The following is a 9393-nucleotide window of genomic DNA, read 5'->3' on the forward strand; positions in this document are numbered from 1 at the left end:
TGTAAAAAACTGCAAAACTACTATTCAAAGTGGCTATAACATTTGCATTTCCAACAGTAATGAAGAGATGAATAGAAGAAGTTCCCATTGATTTACATCCTCCCTAGCAATGGGTATTGTCAGTTTTGGGGTTCTCTCTTTTTTTTTCTTTTAATCATTTTAATAAGAGTGTAGTGATATCTCCTTGTTTTACTTTGCACATTCTTAATGACAAAGTATGAAACATGTTTTGCAAATATTTTTCTTCCGGTCTGCGGCTTGTTCTTTCATTTTGCTAACCATGATTTTTGTAGGACAGGAGTTTTTAATTTTAATAAAATCCAACTTACCTGTTTTTTTTTTTTCTTTCACAAATGATGGTTTTGTGTTGTATCTAAAAATTTAACCCTGAACTTAAAATAACGTAGATTTTTCCCTATGTGTTCATGAATTTAATATTTTACATTTAGGTTATGATATATTTTGATGAAGTTTTTGTGAAACAGGTAAGGTTTGTACATACATTTGTTTTTTTGCATTTGGACCTCCAATAGGTCCTTTGCTATCTTTGTTGAAGATCGGTAGTCTATATTAGCATTGATCTAATTCTGTCTATACCAGCATGGGTCTGTTTTCTGAACATCATCTCAGTTTTAGTTTGACAAGTTTTATCATGAATAGGTGTTAGATTTTGTCTAGTACTTTTTGTGCATCAATTGATATGATTATATTTCTTCAGTTATTTTGCATGTTGATACAATAGTTTACATTGATTCGTTTGTTTTTTGAAGTATAGTTGACATAAAATGTAATATTAGTTTCAGGTATACAACAGAGTGATTCTATATATTCTATATATTACTCAATGATCTCCACACCAAATGTAGTCACCATGTGTTACCACATGACATTGTTACAATATGATTGACCATATTCTCCATGATGTATATTTCATCTCCATGACTGATTTATTTTATAACTGGAAGTTTTTACCTCTTAATTCCCTTCACCTATTTTACCCAACCCCCTATTCACTTCTCCTCTGGCAACTATCCGTTTGTGCTCTGTATTTTAGAATTTTTTTTTTAAATTGGTTAGTTTTTATTGAACTTGAATTACACATTTAGAATAAATCACAGTTTATCACGTTGTACAAATCTTTTTAGAAATTTTTTATTTCAATTTTAATACATTGAAGGAAATTTTTATATTTATAATCATGAGGGATGTTGGTCTGTATTTTCCTTTCATGTAATGTCTTTGGTTTTAATAAAAGAGCATAATGTTGGCCTCATAAAGTGTTTTAGATTTTGCTTCTATTTTCTGGAAGGTATTATGGATAATTGGTATTATTTCTTACCATAAAAGAAAAAAATTATGTCTTAACTGTCCATTCCCTTTTAAAACTGGCCATATGATGTACCAGTAAGAGAAGGACAAAAGAGAAAGGATGGCCTGAGCTAAATCAATACAGCAATGAGATTAAGGAGTATGGGGGAGGAGGAGTTCTAATATCGTGGGTGTTTGCTACTGTTTATGTAAGGTGGAAATTTTCAGCCATTAACATGGGCTAAATCTACCTTCTCTTTGAATTTGCTCAGAAGAAAGGTGAGCAAAATCATAGCCTCCAACAATTTTTAGTCATGTCACTATGTTTAGTGAGTTTTTCATTCCCTCCAGAACCTAACACATTATACAATAACAATTTTTAGTACACTGCATTGTGATTTTGAAGAAAGTTTTTGCTTTCATTGTTATTTTAATGACTGTGGAGAGAAAAAATTTGTTCATGTTCCATAATTATAACTAAGAATTATTGGTTCTTAAACTTTTGAATGTCTTCTTTAAGAATGCAGTGAGTAGTATTAATAGGGATAATAAAAAGCTAGTAATAACCAAATATCTAATAATAGAAAACATATTAAGTATTCTTTATCTGCACTTAATTTTGAGTTATATTGTCACTAAAGATTTTTTATGAAAAGTTTTTAAGTTAAAAATTGCTAGTTATGCTCTGAAGTGCAAAAGAATCAGAATGCAAAAGATTGAAAAATATCTCACAGCCTTTAAAAATGCACAACTGGAAATAAGCAAAGGCACTATTTTTCCTTCTCTTTTTATTTTTAAAAATGTATACAACTGACATATTAATCACATAATTAGAAAACATAAAATAAACTTTTAACTAACATCAGTACAGTAACTTCTACCTAGCTTTTAACCATAACTATTATTAAAACTGATTAAAGAATGTGAGCATTTTCAAAAAGTTATCTTGTGGGGCGCTTGGGTGGTTCAGTCAGTAAGTGTCTGCCTTCAGTTCAGATCATGATCCCAGGGTGCAGGTTTCGAGCCTCAGGTGATCCCAGGAACATGGGATCTAGGGCTGGGTGGGGCTCCAAGCTCTGCGGGAAGCCTGCTTCTCCCTCTCCCACTCCCTCTCTGCTTGTGTTCCCTCTCTCCCTGTCTCTCTCTCTCTGTCAAATAAATATACAAAATCTTTAAAAAAAGTTATCTTGCAGTATCCAGATTGTATAAGAACATAGAATATAAACTAAACTGTACAACTAGAATTACTTTTTCTTAATTTTCAAGCATCGATTTTTTTGAAGAGATTTTTTTTGATAAGATCATGAACATGAACATGCCAACAAACTGATTTTTTTTCTAAAGCTGTGAAAAGTATCAAACAACTTTCTTTTCCAAAAAAAAAAAAAAAAAAAAAGGGAGAGAAAGAAAGAAAGAAAGAAAAAGAAACACCACTTCATTTGCATGAGAAAGTTTGGAGGTTCTTTAATGAATTGCTTACCCTAACTCTGGGTTGGCATTTTTTAAAAACACTGACCTGTCTCTGGAACAGTAGCTGGGCAGTTTATGGAGATCACACCATGCTGCTTCTAGTGGAGGTTCATTAAGAATCCCATGCTTTCAACACCTCTATTTTGCAGCCTTCAGAAAATAAAGTGATAGATCAGGAGCATTTCACTTTCACATAGAATTTTAGCCTAAATTAGGCAATCTTTCCCTCTAAATGGCCAGATGTACGTTTTAGGCTTTGGACGCAACATATGATCTCTATTGCAACTATCTGCCATTATAGTGAGAAAAAAAAACATGGATAAAACTAGAATAAATGGATATGGCTATGTTCCAATATTTTTTTTTTTTTTTTACAAAATAAACAGTCGGCTAATAGGAGATAGGGTACTAACTCCTAATGAGATTATAAGATTGACATTGTGTCTTGTGCTTGAGAAGTTGCATATTAAATATTTATAAGAAATAGAAATAATTGTTATGCTTTTTTAGTTTTCATTATCAAAGATTTGGTACTTTCTATATAATTCACTTGCTTGAATACTGAATTGCAAAAGTGTTTTTTTTTAATCATTATATAATATCCCTTCATATTAGGGTGAGGAGAATTCTGTTTTCCTTTTTAATACTTAATATTGCTTATTGTCCAATATAACACCAAACAAGAAGACATTTATTTTTCAGGTGGAGAGTTACCATCCTATACACATACATAAAGTTTAGTATACTTCCTTAGTAGTTATGAGCTTTCCTGCTATAACTTAGTATATGTACTCTTCCAAATTTTGCATCCTATAAAATTACATAAAAAAATACATGGCAATGAATATGGTAGCCATATAATTTGTCAAATAAACCAGGACATTTTTGAGAATGAAAGAAGACATTGTTCCTAATTATTCCAGAAACAGAAAATTTATACCAGGATTGTCAGGGCCCACCCAGGACTTAAGATCATCCTATTTATGGTGAAACAAGAGGAAGGACAATTCAAAAAATATGTGAGTCTGTACCAAAGCTGTAACTTAAGAAGTAATTGGTCTTGGGAGAGATAATTTGACCGCTTAGGCAGTTCAGCCTGGTTAGAGGCTACCCCTGAGATATTAAATAGGCATAATATCCACAATCTAGAAATCCTGACAGTGGTTTCCTTAGCGTTAAGGCTATTCAGCTACTGTGAGCACGAAGGTGAAGTGGAGCCCTGCATTAGCAAAGCTGCCATTCACATCCACAGGGTGGGTTGGACAGCCTTGTCAGCGACCAAGAGCCACACGAGGTTGAGAGTGCGCCTCTCTGTGGAAGAAACCCTGGGCCCGATACTCATTTTTAATTTTGTTAAAATATAGCCCAAAGAGGTCTAGCTCCAGTAAACCACACTTGCTTTTTCCTGTTGGAAACTTTAACTCTACTTCTATTGTTTTAACTTGCTTAGGAAGGATTGTGAATAAAACAATATGACTTCTGCATATTCCTGATGTTTCCCTATTTAGCAATTACGCATGAGATTTCATGTTACAAAAAAGAACTGTTTTTTCTACAACTCCAGATAAAACAATACATTGAATTAATTGTCTTAAAGATAATTTCAGATTTACATGATGTTGTAAGAAATAATACAGAGCGAGCTCCTTTGTACACTTCACTCTGTTTTTCCCAACATTTTGCAAAACTATAGTGTAATATTATAACCAGGATATTGACATTGATGCAATCCACAGATCTATTTAGCTTTGCCTAATTTTACCTATATTCATTTGTGTGTGTACATAAAGTTCTATACATATTTATTTTATGTGTAGTTTCCTGAATCCATCTCCACAGGCAAAATCCTGTTCAGTCCCAACAGCACAGAAATCCTTTTGGTTGGCCTTGTAACCACTCCCACCTCCATCTTTGGTCCCTCATCTCTCTCACCTGCTAACCACTAATCTGTCCTCCACTTCCAAATTTTCTCATTCCAAAAACACTTTAGAAATGGGATCAACAGTGTGTTAGTTTGGGGTGTTGGCTTTTGTTGTTGTTCAACATAATTTCCTAGAGAGTTATCTAAATTTGTGCACATATCAATGGTTTGTTCCTTTTGTTTCTGATTAGTATTCAATGGTATGGATGTAACACCGTGTATTTATCCTTTTATCTAGTGAAAGACTTCTGAGCTGGTTCCAGTAAATTGCCTATTAGAAAAAAAAAAAAAAAACTGGTGTAAACATTCATGTACAAGATGTTTTTTAACATAAGTTTTTTTTTTTAAGATTTTATTTATTTATTTGTTCGAGAGAGAGAGAGGGAGCATGAGCACAGGCAGACAGAGTGGTAGGCAGAGGCAGAGGGAGAAGCAGGCTCCCCGCCGAGCAAGGAGCCCGATGTGGGACTCGATCCCAGGACGCTGGGATCATGACCTGAGCCGAAGGCAGCTGCTTAACCAACTGAGCCACCCAGGCGTCCCTTTAACATAAGTTTTTATATAATCTATTCATCAATGCCCAAAAGTATAATTGTTGGCTCATTTCATAATAATACGTATAGTTTTTACAAGAAACTACCAAACTGTTTTCCAGAATCATACCATTTTATGTTCCCACCATAAGTCACAAGTGATCTAGCTTCTCAACCTTTCGATTATTATTTGGTATTGAGATTTTTTCTCTTTACTTTTAACCATTCTGATAGATGCATAGTGATATTGTAGTTTGAATTTTCATTTGTCTAATGGCTAATAATGTTAAACACGTTTTCATGTGCTTATTTGCTACTTGTACATCCTCCATGAAGTGCCTATGCCATTATTTTGCCTATCTACTTTTTCTAAGATTTATTTATTTATTTGAGAGAGAGAAAGAGGGCAGGCAAGCAAGTGGGAGGAGGACCAGAGAGAAGGAATCTTCAAGCAGACTCCATGCTGAGTGCAGAGCCCAGTGTGGAGGCTTAATCTCATGACCAATGTCATGAGTCAGAAGAGTCAGAAGATTAACTGAGCCACCCAGGTGATCCTCTTCTAATTGAAGAATCAAAGTGTTTTGTTTTGTTTTGGTTTGGTTTGTTTTTTTTCCTGTTGAGTTTTGAGAGTTTTTTATACTAAATACTAGTCAATTATTGGATATGAAGTTTGCAAATATTTTCACCCAGCCCATAGCTTTTTTTTTCTCTTTTTTTTTTTCACATGAGTTTTAAAAGAACAAAAGTTTTACTTTTGATGAGATCTAATTTAAGAATTTTTCCTTGTGTGGACCATGATTTTTGTGTCAAGTATTAGAACTTTTACATAACCATAATCCCATGATTTTCTCTGATTTTTTTCCTAGAAGTTTTATAGCTTTATATTTTAAGTCCATGATCAATGTCAAGTTATTTTATATAAGGTGGGTTGAGATTCAGTTTTTGGCTATGGATGCTTAATTGCTCTAGTACAATTTGTTGAAAAGACTATCCTCTATCCAATGATGTGGTTGTGCAGTTTTGTAAAAAATCAGTTGAACATATTTTTGTGAGTCCAATTCTAGGTCAGCTATTCTGTTTCATTGATCTATGTGTTTATCCCTCGTTTAATATAAAATTCTCTTGATTACCCTAGTTATATAGCAATCCTGAATATTGGGTGGAATAATTCCTACCATTTTATTCTTCTTTGGTAAAATGGTTTATCCTAAAATTTAGAATAAGTTTACATCTACAGAATGCCTTGCTTGAATTTTTATAAGAATTCTATTAAAAATGCAAATCAAATTTGGAGAAAATAGGTATCTTTGCTAATAGGTATCTTTGCTATATTGTTTTTCAGTCTATGAATATGTTTCTCCATTATTTAGTTTTATTCTTTTCATCAAGAATTTGCAGTTTTTAGTTATAAAACATCTATAATGTTTTACTAACTGTATACTTAAAATATGCATTTTTAGAGTGATTATTGTAAATAGTACTGTATCTTTCATTTCAGTGTTTATATGTTCATTATTAGCATATAGAAATACAATTGTGTGTGTGTGTTGTTATTGTTGTTGTTGCTGTATTCTGTGACATTGCTGAGTTTATTTATTAGTTACAGGATTTTTATTGAAGATTTAAGAGGACAATTTTGTCATTACCAAATAGACACAGTTTTATTTCTTTCTTTCCACTCTATAAATGTTTTGTTTCATTTTCTTATCTTATTTCAGGGGCAGGGACTTTTAATACAATATCGGATGAGTAGTGAGAGAGTGTCCTTGCCTTGTTTCCAATTTTTTGGAAAAGCTATTCTGCTTTTCACCATTAAGTGTAATATTAAGTATAGGTTTTTGTATTTATCAAATTGAAAAAACTTTCCTCTATTCTTAACTTGCTGAGAGTTTTTCTCATGAATGATGTTTTAATGTCAAGTGCATTTTCTGTATCAATGGATAGAATATTTTTTTTTCTTTTCTAGCTTTTGATACAGTGGATTAAATTGATTTTTTTTTAATGTTGAACATTGTATACTTGGAACATTACCTGCTAGGTCTTGATATATAATTTTTTCACACACATTTTGGGTTCTGTCTGAAAAATATATAATGTGAAAAAATTATTTTAAGCTCATGAGAAATACTGGTAATTTTTGTTCTTTCTCCTTCTCCTCCTCCTCCTCCTTCTTCTTCTTCTTCTTCTTCTTCTTCTTCTTCTTCTTCTTCTTCTTCTTCTTCTTCTTCTTCTTCTTAATGTGCTTGTCTACCTTTGGCATTAGGAAAATCTTGGCTTCATAAAGTAAGTTGGGAGTACTCAATTCTTGTTTTATTTTCTAGAGGAGATTATATAAAATTAGTGTTAATTATTTTGTAAGTGATTTGTTAGAATTGTTCTATGAAATTATCTGGGCTTGGAAATATCCCCTTTGTAAGATTTTTAACTATGAATTCAATAACATTATTATTATAAGTTTATTCAGATTGTCTATTTCATCGTGACTGAGTTTTCGAAGTTAAGTTTTTGAAAAATTAGTCCTATTTCTAAGCTGTTAAATTTGTTATTTGCAGTATTCTTTTACTATCCTTTTAATGGTGCCAGAATTTTTTAGCAATATATCTGTTTCATTCATCATATTAATGATTTCTTTTTTTTAAATTTATGACTGTGGCTAGATATTTATAAATTTTATTAATGACTTCTATTAATGATTTTTTTTCAAATAACCAGCTTTTCTATTTCATTGATTTTATTTGTTTTCATATTTTCAATTTCATTGATGTCTACTTTTTTTATTTTTCACCTGTTTACTTGCTTTGGGTTTATTTTGGTCTTTATTTCCTAGTAGAAACTTAAATTATTAATTTTAGACCTATCCATTTTTCTAATATAAAAATTTCATGCTAGGGCGCCTGGGTGGCTCAAAAATCATGGTGGCTCAGTCGATCTGCCTTCAGCTCAGGTTATAATCCCAGAGTCCTGGGATCGAGCCCCACGTTGGGCTCTCTGCTCAGCAGGGAGCCTGCTTCCTCCTCTCTCTCTCTCTCTCTGCCTGCCTGTCAACTGTGATCTCTGTCTGATAAATAAATAAAATCTTAAAAAAAAAAAAAGAATTTCATGCTATAAATATAAATTGAGTCCCATATCAGGAAAGAGAAAAAAAGCTTAAGTCGGTAGTCTTTATGATCCTAAAAGGGAAAATTGCCTTGGTAACTTTCAGATTCCTGTGGAATTGTGAATTCATACTAAGCTTCTGTGCAGTATTACCATTTGCATCATTGAGGATGAAATTGACTTTTGTCTTTTGGAGAAAATAAAACAAACTGTACTGATTGTTCAAGAGGGCTGTGATTAAAAATCTTGAAGCATTATTCCTGCCAAGGTAGTTTTCTTGCATTTTGCTCTCCATTTCAGCATGTGTGTGGGTGTGGATGTTTATAAACAAGACTAAGTCTGATTTCATAAGGGCTTTCTAGTATTAATTCTTTCCAATAGAATATGACTTTTTGCTTTGATATTAAAAATCAATGAGTAAAGTAAAAGCTAGTGAAATGTGTTAGCAGCATGCAGAACAAAAACTTTCAACTATATCTCTTGTTATACAGTACATTGTCATGTGAAGGTGTAAATTGGAAGAAATGTTGATTCTGACAGCCCCTCCCCACAGAACTCTATCAGCCCCTCCCCACTGCTCATGCTTATTTTCTCTCTCTCTCTGGAAAAAATAAATTAATTTTAAAAACCTAAATAAATAAAAAAACAAGTTGATTTATTTCCATGTGCTTATGTTTTTTTATTTTATTTATTTTTCAAAGTTTTATTTGAATTCTAATTAGTTAACATTTATTTGAATTCTAATTATAACATAGTTATAATTAAAATAACATATAATTCATCAATTACATATAACACCCAGTATGCAACACAAGTGCCCTCCTTAATATACATCACTAATTTAGCTTATGCCTCCCCCATCTCCCCTCCAGCAACCCTGTTTGTTGTCCATAGTTGACTTTCTTGTTTCCTTCCCTCTCTTCTTTTCCTCTTATCCTATGTTTATCTATTTTGTTTTCAAATTCCACATATGAGTAAAATCATATGGTGTTTATCTTTCTCTGCCTGACTTATTTCACTTAGCATAATACTCTCTAACTTGATCCAAGTTATTGCAAATGGTAA

The 9393-nt window shown here is 32.3% G+C and overlaps 1 long non-coding RNA gene across 1 annotated transcript; it reads left to right on the forward strand.

Annotated features, from left to right (window-relative positions):
* Positions 1–667: 667 nt before the first annotated feature.
* On the forward strand, positions 668–8732 carry LOC125094297 (uncharacterized). The gene is made up of 3 exons (XR_007125445.1): positions 668–677; positions 1933–1939; positions 8364–8732. It is a non-coding gene; the product is annotated as an uncharacterized LOC125094297 (long non-coding RNA).
* Positions 8733–9393: the final 661 nt, after the last annotated feature.

Source organism: Lutra lutra, chromosome 2 (assembly GCF_902655055.1).
Source record: "Lutra lutra chromosome 2, mLutLut1.2, whole genome shotgun sequence".
NCBI lineage: Eukaryota > Metazoa > Chordata > Mammalia > Carnivora > Mustelidae > Lutra > Lutra lutra.